The sequence below is a fragment of the Euprymna scolopes genome, chromosome 3 (assembly GCF_053919585.1).
Source record: "Euprymna scolopes isolate OS-2025 chromosome 3, ASM5391958v1, whole genome shotgun sequence".
In the NCBI taxonomy this organism is placed as follows: domain Eukaryota; kingdom Metazoa; phylum Mollusca; class Cephalopoda; order Sepiida; family Sepiolidae; genus Euprymna; species Euprymna scolopes.
Window position 1 is genome coordinate 42,042,344 of NC_136484.1, and position 26,151 is coordinate 42,068,494.

The 26,151-nt window shown below is 34.1% G+C and overlaps 1 protein-coding gene and 2 pseudogenes across 9 annotated transcripts in view; 1 reads left to right on the top strand and 2 right to left on the bottom strand.

Moving 5' to 3' along the window:
- Positions 1-26,151, bottom strand: part of LOC145254621 (receptor-type tyrosine-protein phosphatase epsilon-like) — a 732,106-nt gene that overhangs the window by 519,006 nt on the left and 186,949 nt on the right. The window lies entirely within an intron of this gene.
- LOC145265609 (5S ribosomal RNA) lies at positions 21,345-21,461 on the top strand (annotated as a pseudogene).
- LOC145264763 (U2 spliceosomal RNA) lies at positions 22,378-22,525 on the bottom strand (annotated as a pseudogene).

Here is a 26,151-nt window from a genome sequence, read left to right on the forward strand (position 1 = left end):
TGTGTATATATATATATACTTTTATTTTATTTTTTCACGGGACCATTCACCCCTCACACCTCATCCTTATTCCCTATTATTCTGACCCCCATTTGTCTGTATCCCTTGCCTTTACGCATCCCCTAGTATTTATTATTAACATTATTATTATTAGTAGTAGTAGTGGTGGTGTAGGTAGAGGTAGTGTTAGTATTATTATTATTATTATTATGTTTTTACCGCTATTATTATTATCATTATAATTGCTGTTATTATTATCCCCGTTATTATCCCCGTCATTGCTACCATAACCGTTACCATTATCTTCATTTTCATTGTTATTACCATTAACATTGACATTACTTTTATCACAACTATTGGTAATATCTTTATTTTATTTTCATCTTTATTATTATTACTATTATTATAATTATCTTTATTATCATTCTCATCGCTATAATTACCCTACTATTATTGGTATTATTACCACTTTTATAAGTAGTAAATGTCTCCTTAAACCTGTTTCATCAAGTTAAACGCACCCATAGACATTGCCATCCTATCCTCCGACCGCCCCCCTATAATCACACTCCATACATCATAACAGAAGAAACTTAAAAATATTGCCGCATATTATCTAATCAATATTATAACCTTGCATTTAACTCCCCCCCCCCCCAAAAAAAAAAATTATAGGCGATTTTATAGCCGCTATTTGCCGTTTAGGTTGCACCTATCAAAAATACCACTCCATAGATAATAGACACCTCACAAACTGTTAAAATAAATTACTGCGCAGCCACAATATACCCCTAATTTAACCCTAAAACATATACCCCTTAAACTCAACACTATGTTAAAGACCATATATATATCATACTATATATAACAAGCTTCTCCTTTATTTATTTATTTAGAATTCAATAAAGCTTCCCCCAACATTATATAATTCATCTTAATCTTTTTCACCCCTAATGAACCCTACGCTAGACGCCGCATCTCCTCCATGCTACCTAGCACCTTCTCTACTCTTCTGATTAGAAGCATTAGGCTTCGAAATGCCCTGGCATAAAGAGTCCCTTCTATCCCTCAAATTTTGCTTGTATTCCATTATTCAATGAATGATCTATTCTATATCTACCAATATATAGTTTTGTGACTTCATTTCATACTCTTGTTGTCCTATTGTATAAGCTCCAATAATAATTGTTGAGCTGGGCATTATCCAGATAATCTCCTCTTGTGGATTTGAACTCGCTCTTTTCCTCTTACGCATTAAGCTATATATATATATATATATATATATATATATATATACTAGCATTTCAACCCGGCGTTGCCCGGGTGTTTGGATGTATATGTGCAGCAAAAAAAAAAAAAAAAGCGATCAGTTTTGTTAACTTTGACCCCTATTATGACCCCTTAACATTTATTGTTTTGGGCTCAAATCAAGTTATTAAGTCAGATCAATTTTCAAGAAACCTATATCTAAAATTTCAAGTGTTTAGATCCAAAATTGTCGAAGGAGTTTGGTAGAATTCTCAAAAGTCAAATCGTTGAACTTTGACTCCTTAACAGCCAAATCTTTGGCCGAAAACCGATTACAAAGATTTTTCCAAATCTCAGTACCCTGTATATCAAATTTCGAGTCTGTAGACTTAAAATTAAGAGAGTTATTGCGTAGGAAAATGTACACATACACACAGACACACACATATATAGATAGACAAACAGAAGTCTTTGTTTTGGTAAATTATGACAATTTATATGTAGCACAGAAATGTCCAAATTATATCAATTTGCGAAAATGATAATTATACTCTATTGCAATTAAAATAGAAATGAATCATACAAAAATACAAATCCACAAATAAAAAGAAATTATAAATAAAACATACAACGTCATATGCAGAATTTAAACGGTTAATAAAACAGCCTTAAGAAATCGTTTTAATTTAGATAATTAAAATTTGGAAAAAACAAAAACAAAAAAGATATAATTTAGACAAATACAAAATCACAAAAAATTAATCCCGAGGAATATATTGATGAATTATGAAATTCTAAAATAATACAAAATATGATTTGTTTTGCCGATATTTTGATTTTGATACATACATACACACACATATATATATATATATATATTCTTATATTAGGCTTGAAACCGACGGTACCAATGTTTTTCTGACCTTCTGTACAATTTTAAATAAATAAATATTAAACTCTTATATTGAAAAGGCTTTACTTTGTAATCGAGCACTTTGTTGGAATTCTTTCCCAAAAAACAGTAAACAAATATATATGTTGATGGTAGCCTTTTGTCTAAGAATACAATGGCATTCTGCATCCAATCTGGTGTACTGCAGCATCTGCTGTGGCTATACAGTTCGAAGCTGAAATTAGCTCTCCGGATGGAGGCCTGGGTGGGTGATAAGGAGACCTAGGTTTATCTTGTTACTAGGTTCCCCCTCTTGGCGTTGCAGACAAAGTTCGACAGAAAGACAAGTCAATACGGTCAGAGCCAGCACAGCTGCAGGAGTTGCCAGAAAGGTGTCGTAGTACTTCACCATCTGCCTATCAGGATTCCAAATCAGATTTTTTGTTGGGGTTTACTCTCTTAACCTTTGCCTTTCCCAAGGCATCCACAAGGTAATAGAGCTATTTGCCCATAGCTGGTCAAAATTGTAAAATATTTCCAATTTTGACGAAAATAACAAAGATCCTCATTTTATTCTTAATGCGTCGGCTGAAAGATACACGGATTCCGTAATGGTGAAAATTTAAAACTATCTCCAATTTTGACGAGAATAACGGAGATTCTCATTGTAGTTATGGTTGTATAAAAATTGAAGCATATAAATACAGATGATAGACTCTCCCATTGATTTCGACATACGAGCTTCGCCACAATAACTAATTTGTTTGGAAATTCACACAGATGATTTGTTTATAATGGTGAAGGCTTTGTGCAGAACCAGCCACACTTTTTGTTACAAGTGTTAATCTTAGTTGGTGGAATGATTACCACAAGACAGAGCACACAGTACACCTCAGGTTTTTACATCAGAGGGTTCCTTTCTAGTAGATGCAGGTCTTAATGAAGATCATGAGTGCATCTCTCGATGGATTAAACATGCCCCCCAGATACCAACCTGGAAATTACTAAGTCCCGGTGTAATACATACAGCACCTAGCATTCCCAAATAGTCACCCATGTGGTACTGGCCAGGCTCATCGTTGCTTAACTTCGCTAAGCTGACGAGAACTGATCTTTCAACGTGATTATGCCGTTACCACCTTTTCCCATTGGATTTTAATCATATCCTTATAGTTTATAAGTTTATATGGGTCAGTTTTTTTTTTTTTGTGGGGTGGGGACTTCATTCTGTATATTTTTATATTGATATGTTTGTATAGTTTGTTCACATCATTTCTTACACACATGAATTTGTATCATAAGGCATAAAAAAATGAAAAAGTTGGTGCTGCAGCAATGAAGGATAACAGAAGGATGCATGGTTCCTCATTCAACCTTGAGCAATGACAAGTTTTGCTGCTAGTATATATATATATATCCGAACATATATTAGCAAGAAAAGCTGACGTGATATATTCTGGTGTTTTCAAAGAACTCCAAATCTGTGAATCTTTGTGATTCTGCAATGCTGTTCTATCTCTTTTATTATTAGCACGTTTCCTTATTTCATACTAGACTACAAACCCCAGAGTCCTTAAATAATTATCTACATTAATAATGTTTCCCTTAAGTGGAGATGAGTTGGAAATCTTAGAATAGTTCTTTATACTCAAAAAGAAAAATTCCTATTCATATATATATATATATATATATATATATATATATATATATCACCTAAAATTATGATATCTAATTGATCATATCATCGCAGGGCATTTTCATATATCGACTGATACAAAGAAAGACATGTCAGCCATCTTGTTTTCCTGATTTATTATCAAGTGAAGAAGAGGCAACGTCGTGATTGGTTATTAGTATCTCTTTAGCTGCCATAGAATTCTTTCTTTCATATCTTAAGACTTACCATTTCGGATTTTTTTTTTTTGTTATTTTTATCAGAAAATGGGATGGCAGGACAATATAATACAATGTGTGCATTATAAATGATACAATTCTGTTTTGTGTAATGGTAGTCGAAACCAGAAATTAATAATATCTAAAGTACCCATCTACACTGAGAAAGAAATTATGTCTATCATCTAACGAATCATATTTCTGGCATAATAGCTTTTTATGGCAAAGAAAAAAGCCCATGATCAATGTGTGTGTGTGTGTGTGTGTGTGTGTGTGTGTGTGTGTGTGTGTGTGTGTACCATTATAAATGCTTGGGCCAAGTGAAGAAACTAGACCAAGAATTTTGTTGACGTTTTTTCATTGCTCAAGTGACTCAGCCCAAGTGATGTGTTCAACAGTTAAAATTAAATTCCAATCAGAATAACAGGTATTTACAAGGTGTAACCGTTGTGACTGAGATATGGCATTGACACCATGCATCATTGTGATATGACGGTAGCTAAGTGGTTAACGATACGGATTGATGACCTGGGTGCTACAAGTTCGGGTCCAGTTTGTTCCACCAAAATCACTTTCACTTAGGATGTTGGCAACCTTCTCGTGGTCCCTTCCATAAGTACCCGGTGTCTTTCTAGAAATAATTCTGATTAGAAAAATATCGTGGAAACCAATGCCAAGAATAGAATATTTGGATTCCTACAATATGATTATGATACTGATGACCATGTATCTTAAACTTCTGGGACTAACTTTCATTCCTGACCTAAAAACTACATCAGATCCATTCCCAAAATCACTGGAAAAATGCTCTGATTATTCTTCCATTCCAGAAAGTATCTGACCCCCCGACACAATCCTCTAACTGTACAAGAACCAAATATATCCTAAGATGGAGTACAACTTGGGAGCTGCTAAGAGTATCCTTTCCTCCCTTGACAGGTTGCAAAACTGTCTTCGAAACCTAGTGGGAAGGACCTTTTTGGTGGGAGATGCCCTTTTCCTTCCCTATTTCTTTCTCACACAAGATACGATGTTAGTCTTTCTCTGCTCTATCATTACTTTTATGTGCGAATTTCAATGTATGTCCCCCCCCCTGTAAAACTTGCAAAACACATACTTGCCTAGCTACAGCAACTATCAACAATTTCCCTCACTCTCTACTTGTGCCTAAAGCGAAAATTCCATAAGCAGAGTTTCATTTCTCAAATTGTTCATCTGCAAAACAAAATATCGGGGAACTGCTTTCTAACATGGTCATGTTATGACGTTTCTGAGTTTTTGAGATGAGGATTGGTTATTTGTATTATTTGGATTCATCAGGCTACTGTTCTCATGTTGAGTGTGATTTTTCACAATGTTTCGCTTGATATAACCTCCGACCTTCTTCAGATGTATCTTGTCGAACTCGGGGAATTTGGACGGAATTTTGAGTGGAACTCTTTCTTTACTTCACGGGGGGTAGCGTGCTCTTGTTTCATCAGCCATGATTGGATAGAGGTCCTAAGTAATTTTCAATTGTATTTTTCGAAAATTATACAAATGATCGGTTTCAAGTTTAATGTAAAGAAATTCTTGTGGAGCCATCCTCATATATAATTAAAGCTTACCCATGTTTCGCCATTACTGATCATCACAGTATTGCCATCACCATTTGCCTTACACTCATTAACCTTTATCCTTGAATAGCATTCGGCCCTTGATAAGCAATCCCCCTCCCATCCAATTAAAAAAAAAACTTGTATTGAAATATTCCTATTATTTCATACTTCTGTTAACATTATGTTTTTAATAGAAAATATTATTATTGTTCCTCAGTCTTTCATATTAATCTTTGGAAATGTACATTCAGTATCAGGAATGAACTGTTAATATTGTAGCCACAGTGACAGAGAACTTAGCTAATGTCTAGAAGAAAAGTGTAGTATCTGTTCTCACGCTTCACTTCATATTTTCTGCTCTCAGTTACTGAAAAAGTAATCCTTCTTGATTGAAGCAAATGTTATTTTTGTTCCAATCAAGAGTTTGTTTTTATATTTGGAGAGTTGGATTTCCCCAACCTTAAAAACCGACCTTGTGGGGAAGAAACTAAATAAGCACCTCTCATCATGTGTCTTTAATTTCTATTGAAACGTTTGTATTATATTATATTCTCATGATTGTGCTTTTTTTTTTTTTTAATATAAATTGTTACTATTCTTCCTGAATATTTCAGATTTGTCTTGCCAACCGGTCATGTTTGTCTTACCAGTCTAGTCAGTAGCAGATGGGTGACCATTTGGGAATATCAGGCGCTGTATGTAGGAAAACGTTGACACTTTCGGCAGTCCCTACATCCTACCTGGCCTCCAGCTGTCTCAACCCTGTCCTGCCGCTGGATCAGTCTAGTTGAGACAAGAAGATGAGGTTGGCTCTGCATCAACTAGCTTCATTTTAAACAAACTCTCGGTGTGAGCCATTCATCACTCCTATGTGGATCAGGTGGTTTTCCTTGTTCCGACAGATGAACAACTATCAGTGATAAACTAATGTTATAATATAGTATCGGTGACTGCAACATACTAGCTTCAACCACGTGGCCAAATGTCTGATTTTAGTTAGATTTTCTTAAAACTAAAAAAGCAAATTTGTGTAATTCTGTAATATTGTCATCTATATAATTTATGGTCGCACTTTTAACAAATGCTGATAATATGCACATGTGAATAACTGTGAATAACATTTGTCAAAGGATTTCTAGTTTACTGATTAAACACAGAAAAGTCGAAGGACAGTACACAATAGAACAGATACTACACTTTGCTCCTAACCAAAAAGCCAAATAGCTTAAAAGTAGTAATAGTTGTTACTTCCTTAGCCTTACGTTAGGTGTATATGCTCAGTTTTATAGCAGTAAGTGAAATGGATAGCCTTATCCATCCATGGAACAGGACGCCGATCTGTCACCGGTTCATACTTCTCAAGAAACTGGTGGAGGAGCGAGCGAAATCACAAATGAACGGACAGACATCACCTATAAGTGTATATAGAATGTCTTTGTGACTTGTTGAAAACTGAAACCTTGTGATCAAACAAAGAGATTGTAAACATAAACAAGTCAAGTGAGAAACTGAGGCAAAAAAGAACGAAAAATAAGCGCAACGCATTAAACAATAACAGGATTATATTTGCGCGAAGGAAAGGCGAAATTGGTAAATAAAATTCAAGTCGAAAGAGAACGAATTTCAAGGAACAACTAAAGATAAGAAAAAAAAAAGAAGAAGAAGGAAATTAAAAAGAAAAAAGGAAGGGAAAGAAAAGAAAACAAACAAACAGAAAAACTAAGAAAAAAAAATATATATATAATCTCTGCAAAATTGCCAGAAGCAGTCAGAATGAAAAAGTAAAGAGTCAAAATATTAAGTTTTCAATCTGGAAGCAACGAAACCAATTCTACAGATTCATTATGCAAAGTCACAAGGGCAGAAATTAAGACACAAAAAACGCAAACATAAATATTCTTAAGATACGTCCATTCAAAGTGCACTTTAACCGTAAAAAAATCTATTTCTAATGTCAACATGACTAACCAACAAAAAAGTTATTTCAACTTTAAACATGACGGATCAACAAAAATGCTGCTTCAAAGTTAAGTATGACAAACTAACGAGAATAACTTCTTTGTACAGATATTTAAAATTGTCATAGACTCTTGAAAATTCAGGACGTTATTATTATACATCTTATGAGATAAATGACCAAGTTTTATGATTTCACGTTCAAATGAACAGCTATAGCAGAAATTATAATACACCCTACTAAAGCCTGATTGTCACAGCTGGTGAATTTCAAAAATGCAATCTGGACGTGTGGACGTTTTAAAAGAACGATATGCAATAAAATCCTGTTTTAAACTTGGAAAAAATGGCACAGAAACGTATGGAATTCTTCAGACTGCGTTTGGACCACCTTACATGAATCGAGCATCAGTTATTGAGTGGCATAAGAGATTCAAAAAAGGCAGGGAATCTGTACCGGATGATGAGAGGTGTGGCAGGAGTGAAGATTACAGTGTTGATTGGCCAAATAAAGAATTTCATGGATAAGGATTGTCGTGTGTCTATAGGGACAATAAGTGCACAGTTTGATATCAGTGGGAACTGTACATACAATTATTTGTGAGGAACTGAAGATGCAAAGTTTGCCCCAAGGGTGCTTCATCCTTACAACAGCCTATTTCAGCAAGATGGGCATCAAGACAGTTCCCCACCCTCCCTAGAGTCTAAATCTTGCTCCTTTTCCTCCCTAAGCTCAAGGAAAACCTCAGAGGCTGTCGATATAAGACTACTGAGGAGATGAAAGAGGCTGTGACGAGGGTTATTGACACCCTCACTCAAGAGGACTTTCATGGAGTCTTCCAGAAGTTGCTGGAACGGTACAAGTGCATTGCAGCCGGAGGAGATTACTTCGAAGGGGACTAGAATTTCATGTGTACTACCAATAAAAGTGCCCATACGAAAACATCTGAAAACTTCTTGAAGGTACCTTGTATTTCAAATCTAAGCAGTGATGGATCAACAAAGCTGCTATTTATGCAGAACTGACAAAAAATGGTATTCCTAACTTAAATATGACAGAAGCATGAAAAGGATAGTTCAAACTAAGTCGCCATAATGTTGCACCTCCGTGCCTGTTTTAGAAGTACTTTAAATAGAATGTGCTCTTACGAACTTATAGTACTTGTGTCCCCTCTCCAACAAGCAGAAAAAACTCCATCTCTTCACAGTAGAGGCGTGGCCTTCGTTATAAAGATGGCCGGCCAGCTGAAAAAATGACGTCATCGCCGAGGTCCCAACAAGCAAGATATGTGGAACTCTTAGACTGTCAATAATGAACAGTAATTTTTACAGACAGCGTTACAAAACTTCAAAATTGGATTGAAATAAAGAAAGAACACGATGATTTATACTGAAACTCATCTAATATTAATAATAAAAAAATAGTAAAAAAAAAACACAAGTTGTTTGTTTAAGTATATTATAAGCAATTGAATATTTCGTTGTATTATAGATTTTAAAGATTAGAATGCGTTCTTTAATTACTTATAAATTACATTTTAAAAAAGTGAAGGAACACGATTTGATTTGAAATAAACTTGAAGTTTATTTAATATAATTAAATGAAAATTATGCATGTAAGATTATGAATATTTGAAGCAGAACACAAGCAAAACATTTGATATGAGTTAATAAACAAATATTAAAATTAAACTATTTTTTAATCAAAATGAACAATATTTTTAAAATCAAAATGAATTTTTTTTTAATCAAAATTAATTTTTTTTAAATCAAAATGAATATTTTTTAATCAAAATGAACAATATTTTTTTTAAATCAAAATGAATATTTTTAATCAAAATGAACAATATTTTTTTAAAATCAAAATGAATATTTTTTAATCAAAATGAACCACAATATTTTTTCAAAATCAAAAATAATATTTTTAATAAATTCATGAAATATTGCACAGTAAAAAAATAATTAACCTAAAGAAAAAATCATGTTTCTTATTTAAGATTATTTCACCACATAACAAAAATAACATGCAAAATCATTTTTTTATATCCATATTTTCAGTTTGTTAAAATACGTGGGTTTGTATTACTGTACACGTAGATTCGAAAAAGTTGTCAAAAAACAAATAACAAATAAATGTTATCAAAGGCAAGATAAGTTACTTTTCTACCAAACTGGATATATTTTTCGTGTTTTTATTCAATGTAACATGTTTATTCAGCTCGAAAAACATACAGTGTTTACCGATGTATTCGAAAATTCCAGATGGCGTCTGATTCTCTCTTTAACACGGTAAGTTTGGGAAAAGGTGTTATAAATACAAAACCGGATAAAATACTGTTAAAAACTCGCTCAATATATGTTACCGTGACATAGGTTGACATATATTCGGCGGGTTTTTAATAGTATTTTGTATAGTTTTTTATTTATAACACCTTATCCCAAACTTACCGTGTTAAAGAGAGAATCAGACGCCATCTTGAATTTTCGAATACATCGGTAAACACTGTATGTTTTTCGAGCTGAATAAACATGTTACATTGAATAAAAACACGAAAAATATTTGGTAGAAAAGTAACTTATCTTGCCTTTGATAACATTTATTTGTTATATATTTGTTTTTTGACAACTTTTTCGAATCTATGTGTACAGTAATACAAATCCAATTACGTTAATGAAATGAACCGTAAGACCACGAGTGAACGCGCGTTGTTTTTTTTTTTAGTTTAGTTTCATATATATATATATATATATATATATATATAAGTATTTTTAAATTTTATTTTTCTAGCTTTAAAAAAAAGTTTAAAAATTTTATCAGCCGGCATAATTTATTTTTAAATATTGAAAAATTTCAGGAAAATTAATTTTTGCTAGATTTTTAAAACATGTGTGTCAACAGCTTAAAAAAATCGTCTCTTCAAAAGAACGTGTTTTAAAGAGTCGATGCTGTCTCGCATTTTCATTAGTTTTGTATGTTGTAAAAAATTTTTTTTTAATATTAGCAATTTATTTGAAGCTTCTTCTTTTGAATCGTAAAAAATTTACGATGATAATCTTGAATTAAATTATAGTTACATCGTGTTAAATACAGGGGGGGGAGCACGTTAAAACTTACTTTGCTGAATGGAGATAGTGTAAAATCTTTTTTTTTTTTTTTTACTGCATTATAATTCTTTATCTTTCGGAAATGAAAATACTGTCACTTTTTGGTCCTTTACGATAATTTCCTCGGCAAGTTGGAACGGTGCACCGTGAAGGCATTTTAATAAAAAAAGAAATATTACACTGACTTCAAGACGTTACGAGTGACTACCGGTGACTACCGGTGTCAAGCAACTAAGGACTATCCGTGATGACGTCAGCAGATTAAATTATTTTTGCCCACCGGCCATCTTGTCTTTTAAGACGGTCTTGGTAGAGGACCCTAGAGGCTAAAAAACCTTATAGTTTCTTCCTATGAACTGCTATTCCTGTCCCCTGACTGTACCAACATGCAGAAATGTGTAATGTAATACAAGGAGACATCTAGCTGCTCAACTCCCTACATATTTCTCTTGTAGGCATGATCCCAAATAAATAGTAGCCACCTTACCTCCAAGTGGCAAAATCCATTGTTTGGGGTGAATAAGTGTGTTAAAAAAAAAGAAAAAAAAAACAGAATAAAAATGCCATTTCAAATTTAAGTGTCAAAGACCAATGAAAATGTTATTTCAAAATTAAGTCTGACAAACTAAAGAAAACGCTATTCCTTGCTTAGAGTGGTCTGATTAGCGAAAATGCTATTTCTAACTCAAACCTGATAATTCAATGAGAATGGTATTTCAAACTTAAGCGATACACACTAACGAAAATTTTATTTCAACCTAAAACACAACAGAACAATAACATGCTACTTTAAACTTAAGCATAAACAACTGTGTGAAATGCTTTTTTGTAACTTAAGCAAAACAGACCCGCAAAAATAGTTTGGTATTTTGCGATTAAAATACCTGTTCAAACCTAAGCATGGACAACTGTGTAAAATCCTTTTTTGAAACTTAAGCATAAAAAACAGGCAAAGATGGTTTGGTATTTTGCGATTACAATGCCATCTCAAACTAAAGTGATAAAGATGAAGGAAAATGCTATTTAAAACAGGTTTTATTATTTCTCTGCAACATATTAAGGCACAACAAATTAAGGCACGACAGAGAAACAACAGGTTTTAAAATAAACTGCTTTGCAGGCCTTTTTATCTTTTTTTTTTTCGATAAAAAATAGTTTTTTTTTCCAGACTTATGAGAATAATTAAAAGATTACACGCCAAACATGAAAAGAATAAAAATGTTTTCTATACTATATATGTTAATATATATTATATAAATTTTTTTCCTATGTTATATACGTTAATTACGTAGAAAAATGCGGGCATGAAAAGTAATATGGTTAAGATTAAACGTGGAAAAGTAAAAGGACTAGTTGTTAAAACTGGAAAAGAAAAAACAAAATATTCTAGTAAAAAATATAATAAATTTGTAACTTAAAATATTGCAGCATTAAGAATTAAAAAAAAAGAAAAATTCAATTTAGCATTATATAATCTATTCTTAATGCTGCAATATTTTAAGTTATAAATTTATTATATTTTTTACTAGAATATCTTGTCTTTTTCTTTGTCTGAAAGAAAAAATTTTTTTTTACAAAAATTTCGCTGTAATAAAAAAAAAACATCAGAATAGTAACTCGTTAAATTAAACTTGGTTGCTTCTTGCAGTTCTTGGCATAAGAATCCTAGATTGCTCGAATGATGTGCTTAAATATCGCACGAATACAGAACCAACGAGAGCCATTTTTCGTATCGTAATTTGTCGCAGTTAAACGGTATTTGAAACTGATGGATAATAGGTGAATTGACTGACAGAGCCTCTCTTTGAAATGCAAGGATGCATCTCAAAAGATAAATGGAGTTATTCAAATAGCAGATAACATCTAAGCTGCATGCAAGAGAGAACAGAGAACGACACCGATACTAAATAAAATAAACAGCAAAAAAGAAAAGTGAATTTCATTTTGGTGTATTCAACTCAGCTAAACGTGGCAACTTTTTTTTTACTGCTGCAAGCGGCTGAACAATCAGTTTAAGATCAATAAAATTGATCCTTTCAGGACATCAATGACGGCTTTATTTCCCCAGAAACACAATCGAATTACACTCCAAGGCGAAAAACATAAATGTTTATATTTCCATTGAAATACCATGTTGCTCTAAGGTAAAGTTCATCTTCACACAATATGCTTATTATATGACTGTCTTATGTAAAGATAATAATTACGATGATAGTAATTGATAATAGTTCATCTATAACAGTTTGTATTACGAATATAAATATAATAACAATCTATATAATAATAAAACTATGTAAACTGTCTGATCGTCCTTGCTTGCTTGAATCTTGTGTGCAACGATCTGTCGATTTTATCTTTTAAAAAATGGATGACATTAATTTATATATATATATATATATATATATGGATACCCTCGTTCAGTCTCAAGAGACAATGGATACCCCTCTCTAAGGTAGCTGCACATGTAATTGTGAGGCAAAGGTATGCAATCTCCAACCACACCTCTCCTGAATCAGCATCTGAGTCTAGTGGCAAGGAGAAATGTCAAACAACTGGAAACAAAGCCGAGATAAGCAGAGAGCACATACAGCACTTGTAATTCCAAAATGGTTACCCATTTTAACACTGGCCAGGTTTATCATTAGTGATCTTATGGGAACCAATGTGTCAATGTGAATTATGCCGTGTATATATATATATATATATATATATATATATATATATATATATATATATATATATATATATATATATGGGTGCGGTTCAGAAGCTAAGGAATGCAGGTGCAAAGTTATATGATTTGGTTTCGATTCTAGCTGATGGCATCCAAATAATATATATAACTTTTTTTAGTTTTATTTCACTACTATGTATTAGGTTCAATATAATAATCGATAAAGAATTGTTTCTATAATAATAAATATGTAATCTGCATGGATTAAAATATCATATTTAATTGTATCTGACGACTGGGAAACGCCAAGCGGCCTGCTAGTAATGACATGAAAATCAATTTTTACCAACATTCATTCCGATATGATGAACTATGAGATTTTGCATTGTGTTCAGAAAAATCCTGAGGCAAGGACGTTCACCTAGATTGTTTGAAATCGTTGAAAATAAATCATTCAACATTAGTAATTCAGACAATAATGCAATTTTTTGACAAATTACCTACTAAAATCGCCTGGATCTTCCATTATGTCCAGATTTATGCCCCTTGAACACTATTCAATTTATCTCCTCTGAATTATACTAGCAACACGTGAGAATGAACTCTTCATTCGACTTTGAAGTATAAAAAGATACACATGCATAGTGCAAGATTCGAAATTGAAATTTCGTCTCTCTCTTGGCAGGGCTTCAAAGTTGGATGACATATCGACCTGGCTCCTAATTTTTATATATTATTTTTACACCATTGATTGTGTGTCATCAGATATTGTTTCTGTAACAGTTGAGATGGGATTGAACATACAGCTATTCCAGCATGATACTTGACACCATTTTGAGTGCAAAATTGTTCTTTTTGGCAACCGGAAGACGATGGTATAACAGTCGAGCTACATAGCTGCTGCACGGGCAGCAGTCCCCCCACCTCTCTACGAAACTCAAGGATCCAAGGGAAAGACTGAATCGATACAGTTTGGCTTGAACTGCACCGCAAGAGTTGCCGGTGATGACAATATAAATTCAGGCCATTTTAGTGACTCTGTCTCCGGATTTTCTGTTGGAGTTTACTCTCTTGGATTTTGCCCTGGCGGTGTAATTCTGCATGGCAGCGAAGGTTTTGAATCAGAGTTGCTTTCTCCTAGGCGAATTACCATCCAAAGTTGACAAGCCCCACCTGCTTGAAATAGTGCAAAATAATTCTCAAAGTAAGTTTTGTTTACTTGATCCAGCATTTTTATATATTTATGACAGTACATGCATTTCGATTGCATTCCGGACATTTATGTTGAATTACTCTGGAAAATATTTGCAGCGACTGGTGTTTTAGCTTTAGAAAAAAAAATATCATAAATAAAGACTTGAATAACGGATTTATATAAACGTGGTCTATATAACGGCTGTTTCAATGTTGTGGCGTGTCGATATATATATATATATATATATATATATATATATATATATATATATATATGCGTGTATGTGTTTTAACATTAGGTGATCGTCTAGTTTCTTGGATGTGTGTATAACGTCTATTAATTGTCTCTAGTGTTCATGTCTGGATATTTTCATAACAGTGTGTATAACAATAATTAACACTAACAACTTATACAGACAGCCTTTACTAAAGGGACGAATAAAATTGTTGGTAGGGTCACTAGCAGAAAGCACATACCTTCACAAAGTTATTTTCATGCTTCCTGAAATTAAAGATGTTTTTCATTCGAAAAAGGAGACGCCAAGACTCGAATTATATTTAGATATAATCGTTTATTTCTATGCTGGATTCCTTCTCGAAGTTTAGGCACGCTTTGTACAAATCCACATTTTGCGGTTTCACCCCTTTGACTTCCACGACCCCCATTTGTCCACTAATGTGTTGGGTATAAAACTGATCTCTTTACGTGTATCTCTAAGCTATCTCGTTACATCATTAACTCCACGTGACCAAAGACACAAATCGGATGATCCACCTTCGTCACATATTTTGTTTATGTTAGTTAACATTCCTTTCACCAAGTTAATATTCTTGTAAACTATTTTAATGTAAATAATTTCATCTTAAAAAGTACCTCTTGCTTTGATAACATTCTGTTCAATTTTTACAAATATCGATAACGATCATCATAATAATCGGCCAGCTAACTCTGGGTTGCTCTGACCAATTATGCAACAGTATTGCATTTTTGGTTTTAATAATTAATTAATAAAGGTAAAACAGGCGCAAGCGTTTGTCTATGTCCATGAAAGGCTTTTCGGGCGGGGGTTCTCGCATCGGTTAGGGTTAGGGTTAGGGTTAGGTAGAAGTTTTCTTATACTTCCTAGATCGTAATATCTCAGATTCGCAAACGGATATCGTATTTATCTTTTTTTGATTGAGTTTTAAAAACTTCCCTCGTTTCGAGTGTTTGTTCGTCTTTTTCATATAAATAAAGTGAAACTAATCGAACACAACCACCAACTCCCGGCCTTCCATAATTGGTCCTTGGTCAGTGTAGGGGAAACCCTTCATACTGAGACAATTACTGTTTATTTGGATACTGCCAGAGTACCCCCTTTTCTGGTCTAGATGGTTTTCCCCCACATTTTAAACGACCTTCATGGGAGGTTTAAAAGCAACGGCATTTCCGCAAGTCATCTTTTTGATTGACTATGTTTAATTTGAACGCTTAACACATCCAGCCGTGTCATGGCATAGTGGTAAGACGTCAGATTTTCTTTCACTTATTTTTCCGCCTTCGTATCACGGGTTCGAGCCTGCCTGCCTACTACCACTTTATCATCATTATTATTACACCTACAAACATCCGGGTAACGCCGGGCAACCAAGCTAGTAGAGAATAAAAGAAATAATAATCTGTAAGTTACGAACGGGCGAGAAACAGAAGCACACGTACACGGGCCAACGAGAAATGGTTACACAACTGTTACTAACGTAGAGATAAACATTGATAATGCCATTTTCATTTCGCCTGGAAGTGGGAATTAATAATTACACTAATTCTGGTGTTCTCTAAAGCAGAAAACATTTGTTAATAACCATTCCGGAATGATTTGTAGATCGACACCCAGTTATGATGAATACTAATTCGCGTTTCCTTGGTAACTCATTAATATACATCACTTGCTTGCAACACATGGCAAGTCGAAAAGAAGATGGTATTCATTCTCTAAAAAAAAAAAAAAAAAAAAATTAAATTTTTTTTTTTTTGGCTTCTTTCTTTAAATGATTAGTCATTTGAAAATTATGAGAAATCTCGTGTAAAAAGGAGAAAGATAATGTATTTAGTTGTCATTAGTGCCATTAATTATCAGAAGAATTACCCAGAATGATTTGCAAACGAGCTTATCATCGAACTTGTGATTCTAGAGCATTATGGTTATAAATTCAGTTACAAAAAAGAAAATAATAATTATATCGATTCAGAAGACATTTCATAACTTTGAAACATCACTACCATCTTCCATTTCAGCCTCATATGCATGTATGTATGTATATGCTACATAACGACCTCTTACTCTCATCCGCACACTACACCCATCTTAAATAATCAAATTCAACCCCATTTCCACCACTACTAATCACTGCACTATTGTCTCACCTTACACTCATTAACTCTTATCCTCGAATAACCTTCAGGCCTTGATGAGTGGTGAATTCATTGTAAAAAAAAAACAAAAAAAAAAACTACTATTGCGATCTCCCTACAGCCTGTCTACTTTGTTGATAATCTCCTACCACTTTTCTGCTATCTCCATGCTTACCCTGGTGCTTTTGTAAAACTTGATTATGTTCTGCAAAACCAAAACCAAAAATAAAAACCAACTTTCCCCCCTTTTTCCTTCTTCCCATTTCCTCTTTCTATCTCCCCCACTTCCTGACTGGTTTTCTAACTCAAAGTGTACCAAACATTAATATTATAACCCTTTTCCCTCTCCCATTGCAAAACTCATTCATGTTCTGCAGGGTAGGAACAAAAACAATAAAATCCACTATAAAACAATCAAACCAAACACTGCAAACTAGTGACTGAAGATACAAAGAGTTTGAAGAATAAAAACCTTCTACAAAATCACTGGATGCAACATGAATACTATTTCCAAAATAACTCGATTTGTCATTAAATGACCCGAAAAGGGTTGATATGCCGTAAAACAAACCAAACCATGCTTACCTCCTACTAACCCTAACCTCCTACTCTTGTACACTTTTCCTGACTACTCATGTGTGTTTTGTATTTGCAACATACTATCCACGCGGGTATATATATATATATATATATATATATATAGTAAGTTATAAAATGTATATGGCGATTAAGCTACACTGAATATTCCACGTTTCATCCACTCTAGGATTCTTCAGGCTTATGCGCGAATTCTGTGGTTGTTTATCGTTTTTATATGCTCCTCTATATATATATTTGAGCACTATAAAAGTGGTGGCGGGTGTCTATTCAAATAGACATTCCAACGAGTTATTTACGGGCGTTGGTTCCATGGTTGAGTGGGAGAACTGCCGACTGTCAACATGACGGTTTTAGGTTCAATCCTTGGCTTGGGAGAGATGCTAGTCTAGCGGCACTGATGAGTTGTGATACAACGAAACAGGACTGTATGTCGATGACTACAAATATATATATATATATATATATATATATGAGGCTCTTCAGTCTTTGACAGACTATGGACTAGGGATGCCTGTACTTGAATTTTTTAGGCAGGAGGTGCGCAATCTCCAACCACATCTGATATTCTTCTGAGGATATGACCCATTCATTGAAATTTATTGGAATAAGGAAAAATCTTTCTTTGTGCTCCTTGTCAAAAAATAAATTGTTGTAAACTTTGATTTACAGAATTTAAATTCAATTGTTCTCATGTATTATATAAAAGGGGGAAATATATTGATACTAGTAAAATACAATACAGTGTTTATTGGTTGGGAAAGCTATTTCCTAACCAATAAACACTGTATTGTATTCCCTTGTTTCAAATTGATCAATGAATCTATATACACCAGTATATATATATTTCTATTATCAGTATCCTGCATGTTGAGCGTTTTATTATATCAAAAAGTTTCCATTTAAAGAATCCTTACATACTTCTTTAATCTTCACCCCAAATGTCAGAATGATGCCAAGGTAAACCTTACAATTATTTCTTTTTCTTCATAAATTAGAACGGATTACCACTACACAAAAGAACATAAAAATAAAGGGTATAACAAAAAGCACTCGTAGAAATACAGATGCAGCGCCTCTGTTTCCAGAAGTATTTTTTTTTTTTTACATGGGGTTCACCACTTATCAAGGCCCGAAGGCCACTCAGGGATAAGGGTTATTGCGTGTACAGTAATCAATGAGATAGTATTGTAGTAATTATTAGTATTGGGGGTTTAGATAGAGTGCCTTACTTAAGGGGGCGGTTTGTCAGGAGTTAGTTTATGTTGGACTTGAAGACGTCCAAGTTGTAGTCAGGTGGGAAACAGGCAAGCGGTAGAGAGTTTCACTGGCGTGCAGTTCTAAGAAAGGAGCTTTGCTCATGGAATCTACGTTTGGATGTAGGCACAGATAAAGAGTGGGGAAAAGTATTATGGATTAACCATTTTCCCCGATCCATCAGATTTCATCTGAATAATAATTCATAAATACACACCTAATACCATACCACTACATGTGTTTACGTTTAATATTATGACTGCCAATCGACTGTAAACCTTTTATTTAAACCTCTTGCCATATATGGGTTGGAGCACTCTTTTCCTGTCTTGGCAGGGTGAAAACCGTCTTTGAAATTTAGCGGCTGGTGACCTTTTCGCATCCCTTCTTCGTTTTTCTTACAAATGAAGTGCTGCGAGTCTACCTCTGCTCTATCGTTACTTTTATGGCAGATGCTCGACTGAGCTCCAATCTGTAGTTCCTCCCTCTAAAACGTTTGCAACAAATAGATGCATAGCTGCAACTACCGCCAACAACTTTCTTTATTCTCTATCTGTACCTAAAGTTAAACAAAAAATTTATGAGCAGACTTTCTTTCCTAGAAATGTCAGTCTGTGGAATGCAAAACCGCGGGTCTGCTTCCCCGCTGACTATAACATGGTTGTCTGCAAATCCAATGTTGAGCCGTTCTATTAGATAATCTGTCCTAACCGAAGTTCCACTATGACCTTGCTGCCTCATCATCTACCCAACATTTAACCCTTATTCTAGAATGGCCTTCAGGCCTTGATAAGTAGTGACCTCCCTCCCTAGTTAAAAAAAAAAAAACTAGGTATGGCTCATAGGCAAAGTTTCAGTTGTAATGTTGAACATAAACAAAGAAAATATTAAAATGTTGCAAAAACTTGAAGTTTCTAGTAAGCCATGACTCAGTAGTTTAATGATATAATAAATGCGTTTTCTCTTCAATATTTTTAAGCATACGTTTTTGCTGGGAATACGACATCCTAGCAGATGCCAGACATTCGCCTGCTATCTCAACTGGAAGATATTTTTAAGATTCTAACTGCCCCTTTAAGTGCAATTGTTTGTATCTCTATTGCACTTAGTTAACCGGGTATATTAGCCAGGTAGTTTTGAATTTTTTTTTCATGACTCCGGTAGTTTTTATATATATACTGGAATGGAGATCTTCCTAAGATTCCAATTTCTTTTCATGTCGTACATAAGATCTTGGTATGTTGTTACCTTTTTCCCCTTAGCTCTGTTTAACCCAGCATCATTGGGGACACTGACTTCTACTAAGGTTGCTTCTTTCTCTCTCTCAGCTCTGTTTAATCTAGTATCAGTGGAGACACTGACTTTTTCTAAGGTTGCTTCTTTTCCCATACCACTATTTCAGGTTTAATATGTCTGTTTTCTAGGTACGTAGCTGTAGAAATTGCATAATCATAGTGGATGGCGTAGGACTTATTTCTAATTGATCTTTCTGGTATGAATGTTCCGAGGACTTGCTGCGAAATGTCAGGTTATGGTGTGTTGATGAATTATTATAAAAGCGAAATCAGACGGTCCCACAGAATGGTTAATTCGGCAAGTCTCCAGAGGGATGTTGAATGTGTTGCACATGTTTAAATATCAGGAGGGTTTTTTTTTTATGTAAGCATCACCAGTTATCAAGGCCAAGAGGCCACTCGAGGATAAGGGTTAAAGAGTGTACAGTAGACAATTGGACAATATAGTAATCGTTAGTAATGGAAATTCGGTAAATTTGTTAACTTATATGGAACGGCTCATCAAAAACTTGTTTACGTTAGACTTGAAGACAACCATATTGTAGTCAGCAGGAAAGCAGGAAAACGGAAGACAATTCCATAGGCGTGCGGTTCTAAGAAAGAAGCTTTGTTCCTGTTTAGGTTTAGGCACAGATAAGGAGTGGGTGGGGGGGATTATTGATAGTGTTTTCTGCTAGACGGGTGTTTCTTGTGAAAGTTCAAAGTGAGAAAAAAAAACTTTTTTTAAATAAAGTTAACTTTTAGGAAAAAAAAGTTCACATTGTCTCTGATGATTTAATTTCATGCAAGAATTGACGAATTTGAATAAAAGTCGACAACAAACGTGTAAAGAAATTCCGCCAGTTAAATTTATTCTGACAACAAATATTTAATTTTATTGACATTAAATAGAAAAGAAGAAAAATATTTTATAAAAGACTGTAATGCTGTAAACTTTCAAGAAAGTACTGATGTTTATTCATGATAATGAATTTCTGACAATATGGCCAGATAAGACGGAAACACCAAAAAGAACGGTTATTTTCAAGACATGTTCATTCAATTTACACGTTCAGAGATGAAAATTCAATATCAAACTTAAGAGTAGAATTATTATTTATAATTTTAGATGGCTTTCCTCATCTTATTTGTTACTCTGAGAACATTTTGACCGTTTTGCTCTACGGCATCTTCACGTGCCTTGTGTCAAACTCAGGAACTACTATAGAATTTTTTACCCATTTATAAGAACCCTATTACATAGATATACGGCATAATCACGTTGACACACCGGTTCTCGACAGATCACCGAAGTTAAGCAACGTTGAGCCTGGCTAGTACTTGATGGGTGACCATTTGGAAATTCTAGGCGCTGTATGTGCTTTCCGCTTATCTCGGCATTGTTTCCAGTCGTCCTGAACCTCCACTTGCCACTGGTATTAAACAATGTCGATTCAGGAGAGGTGTGGTTGGAGATTGCGCAACTCTTGCCACAAAAATTTCATGCACAGGCACCCTTACCCTGGGTATCCATAGTCTGTCAAGACTGAAGGAAGCCTATACCTATTACATAGATTACATTCCATTTGTCATACCCTGTGACAAGTTTGTTTTAATTTGTTAAATCGTCTTGCTACCTTTTCTGGGGTTTGAACTCACAACACAAATGTAACCTAAACATAGCCAATTTTCTAGTCGTTAGATGTTAAAGTGCGTTATTTTGAATTACTATAAAAACAAGGCCGATAGCCATTAGTCGCATGCTCTTGTGTAATGAATGAATGCGTGAATGTTGGATTGACATGAAATTCTTAAAGATAAACTAAAATGACCGAAAAATGGGCTGAAATGACTTAAATAAATAAAAAGTAAATGACTTAGAATGACTTTAATGAACTTAAGAATGAATTGAATGACCTTAAGAATGACTTGAATGCTTAAAAAATAACTGGAATCCTTCAAAAACAACTTGGATGATCTAGAGAATGACTTCATCGGCTTTGAGACTGACTCGTTGTATAGTGGGTGATCATTTTACATTAAATTAATACAGAAAAGTGATCCCCACTTTATATCATAATAAGTACAGCATGTAGTAAGAACAGGTCCTGGATATGACCTAAAATTATATCCGATGGTGAGGCCCCACCTTGCGGGCTTTGGGGAGTGTGGAGCCACCCTTTAATTGTCATTGCTCCTAGGTCCACTCTGATCCGGAGTGGTAGTACCTGCTAGGGTCCCAACTATGGGTTAAATAGAATCTGACTAAAAAAAAAATATATATATACTACATTAAAAATCGTTCCTCAAAATAACTAGAGTCAGCATTAAATAACCTGAAAAAGGTTGATATGCCGTAAAACAAAAATAACCAACCAACCAACCAACCATGTAGTAAGAACGGATATTACACTTTGATCTTGGCCAAAAGGCCAAGAAAAGGGTATTTATTTGCTCCTCCACCGAGCAAATTAGGCACAAGGCCAATTTTAATGTGAGGAGTGAAGGGAAATGAGGACCAACTCCCCGGGGAATAGAGGAGCTGGATAGTGACAATTGGTATAAAGGGTTGCCCCTACATTCACCAAGGTCTTATATGTGGGTCTGCCCCCACATATGGTCTTTGCTTGCAGTATCTGCCGGAACAGATACCACACTTTCAGATATTAAATCTTTTATTCATGTTAACAAATACAGAAAAAATCAACGATGAACAAAAAACTTAGGCACATGGCCAACTCAAAAGGGGGGATTTTGGGGGTCGTTGGTCATCCTTGTCACTCCAGAAATAAACAAAGTCAAAAGTTTCTCCCAGCTAGTATCTTCACCATAATACCGCATTCACCCTTTCATATTGGGGGACGTCTTAGTAACTCCCAATTTTTAAAACATTTTTTATTGACGTGTAAAAACAAAAAAGATAACAATCTTGGCCAAAAGGCCAAGAAAAGCTTAAAAAGCTAAGAACAGCATCTATTAACAACAGACCTTTGATCTTAACCAAAAAGGCCAAGCACAAAAGTGTTAAGGACAGACAGACCGACCGACCAATCGATGGAATGACTTATAGAGTCGCTTGCATGCGATTAAAAACTAAGACAATAGTTAACTTAGCCTTATCTGTTGTGTTATCAAATTATCTCCCCTTGTCTTATGTTAATAGATTACCTCCCTTATCTTATAAAACAACCCTCTTTGATCGCGTGAGATAATTATTTTTTCCCATTCACCAAGCACTCAATTTTGGTGGCATGAAAGTAAAAGCCACTGGTATTATCGAGATATCTGATAATGTGAAAGAAGGTTCCTTTCGACATCTAGAGGTGATAAGTTAGTATTTTAATTAGGCTGTAAACACATTGAGTTTGCAATGCATTTCCAGTATTAACATTTTAATAAATATATTTATCTTTATCTTGTCTACTTTCTCTGCTATTTTTTGTTTCGAATTTCAGCAACGACCAATTTTTGTCCACAAAACTCTTCAGTTCTAAGTTTAATCCTGAGCAAAGGAGCGAGGTAACTCAACAAATAATGTATAAAAAATTAAATGCGAGTTGGTGTACCCTCGGAATTGTAATAAAAAGGTGACTTTAAATTCGATAATGGCTCGTAAGTTTGACAAAATACCTTGTAACAGAACGTAATAAAGAGAAAGAATCTTAGGAAACCAATTTAAATATTATAAACAACAAATTAACTTAATTTCCCTAAAAACAACTTCTTATAGACGGTATTCCTCCCCCAAAAATACAGATAAATACTACAGATAACATATCCAGCAACTGACATAGGGCAAGAGCCTTTTATAGAGATAAATGGATGAACCCATCTACAAATGAAAATATAGTATGATTGACTGACAGACAGAGCCTCTAATAAGGATGCGTTGATACATAAAATAAAAGCAGTTGACCAATTGTCAGTCCTCAATCCGCAAAAATACAAGAAATTTTTCTTTTACTTTTATCTAATAGCAGGCCGCCCAGCATTGCCCGGTCATAAAATATGCTTAAATATGATATTTTGATTAATGCAGATTTCATATTCATTATAATACTAGCGAGGGGTACCCGGCGTTGCCCGGGTGTTTGGAGGTGTGTGAGGAAACTCCAGGGGTGGGTTGGGGGGGGGGTTAAAAAAAAAAGTAAGTATGAGGATCGAATCCGAACCCTTGAGGCAAAGTTGTAAATTAAAATATGAAAAAAAAAAAAACGTGCGACGTTAACCATTGCCCCATCGCGAGATGCTAATGGAAACACATTTGAATTTATTTAATTACTAGGATTTGGCAGGTGTCCATTTTAATGAGTTTATGAGGTCAAGTTTGACTGCGGGATAGTATTTTCCCAAGATGTTATAGGAAAAAGACTAACCCACATGCGGTGAGCGACAAATGTTGAATATTTATCTTCCCGAAATCGAGCAAATTAAATAGACAGGTGAGCTTCGTTGTTAACTGTGAGATATTACACTTTATATGTGATATAAAAAGTTTTAAAAAGTTGTGAAGCGACCGACCGCTTCTCTGAAAAAAGCCTTTTGTAGACATACAGAAAAAGCGAACACACATATATACATACATACATGCATACGTACATTTTCGCTTTTATATTTATAGATTATATTGGACCCAATATATAGTAATGATTTAAAAAGAAAAAGGGGGGAAAAAAAATGACTCGTGCGCCATCATTGAGAATCAAAACCAAAACTTTTCGTTTACGATTTACTTTTCTTTAGACGTTAATACCTGCTCTATGAAGACATGTTTGCTGCAAGGCTAAAAATTAAAACATGAACCGATAGCTATTACGTTACGTATGCATATTCATAATGCTGCCGTTCGACCTTCACCTGGCAAATTCCATTCTTTTTCATTTTCACACTTTTGCACTTATTTCCCCCCGGCTACAACGCAAATATAAAGTTTCACATGAGTTCAAATACTCTATATATTAAGTTTCATGTATGCAGACCAAAATCTGAACTGAGAGAGGAGTTTAGTAGGACAAAAATTTTTAAACAAATATATATACACATACATAAATATATATAGAAAGAGGTTTGTATTTACAATAACCTTTTTACGCAAATATTAATCATGTAGAACATCTGCATGAAGATAATTACATGTAATAGTTAACTAAAGATGATCATCCCATAAGAGAACCGAATGAATGTTTAAAATTAGCTACATCTTCTGCTAGTTAATGTAATTCCACAACCCATACATAACAAATTTGTATTTTGTTTTTAAATAAATAGAAAAAAAAGGTTTTTAATATTAATATCAATACAAAAAAAAAAATTATAGGAATATAGATAGCAAGACACATTACAAACGTAAGGGGCTCCTGTGATTAGAGCCAGATTTATAGGGAGCATTCTAAGTGGAGAGTTGTGGAGCAAGAAATTTGTTCACATTATATTTAAATTTCTGTGTGTAAGAAATGTATCCGGATATTAAATTAACCTTTATGGTTCTCAACCTTTTTTTAATCATGACTTTCTTTTCTTTTTAATGTATTTTGGTGAACCTTTATAGCTTATTTTATTTTTCAGTAATGTCAAGTAAACCAAAGAACATATATCAACAGTTTATATTGAAGCAAGACTGAACCGATATTAACGTTACATGTAACTCGGTTGAGAACCAGAAGCACCATTTTCAGACACTATAAATAAAATAGTACATGTATGAGTGTGCCTGACTCTCTGCGTGTAAATATTTAACTTATAAGCTACTAGTCACATAAATAAACAGGAAATGGTAATCATACACCAAAGATGGCTTATAACGAGTAAAATCTTTGTTTGGATGGATGAAACATGCGTACAGTCATATCAACAAGTTGAAAGCAAAATGTTCATTTTAACTTGATATATTTTTACTTCTTTCTGCGCATGCCCAAGTTGAATTTATATTTTAAAGTTTGATATTAAATCTTTCTAACCTAGTTCTTGATAGCTACATTGGTAGGAGATGCGGCTGGAGTCTTAAATGTTTTGGTTTCGATTCTAGTTGATAGCATCCAAGTCCATTTTTTTTAATTTTTGAAATCACTACT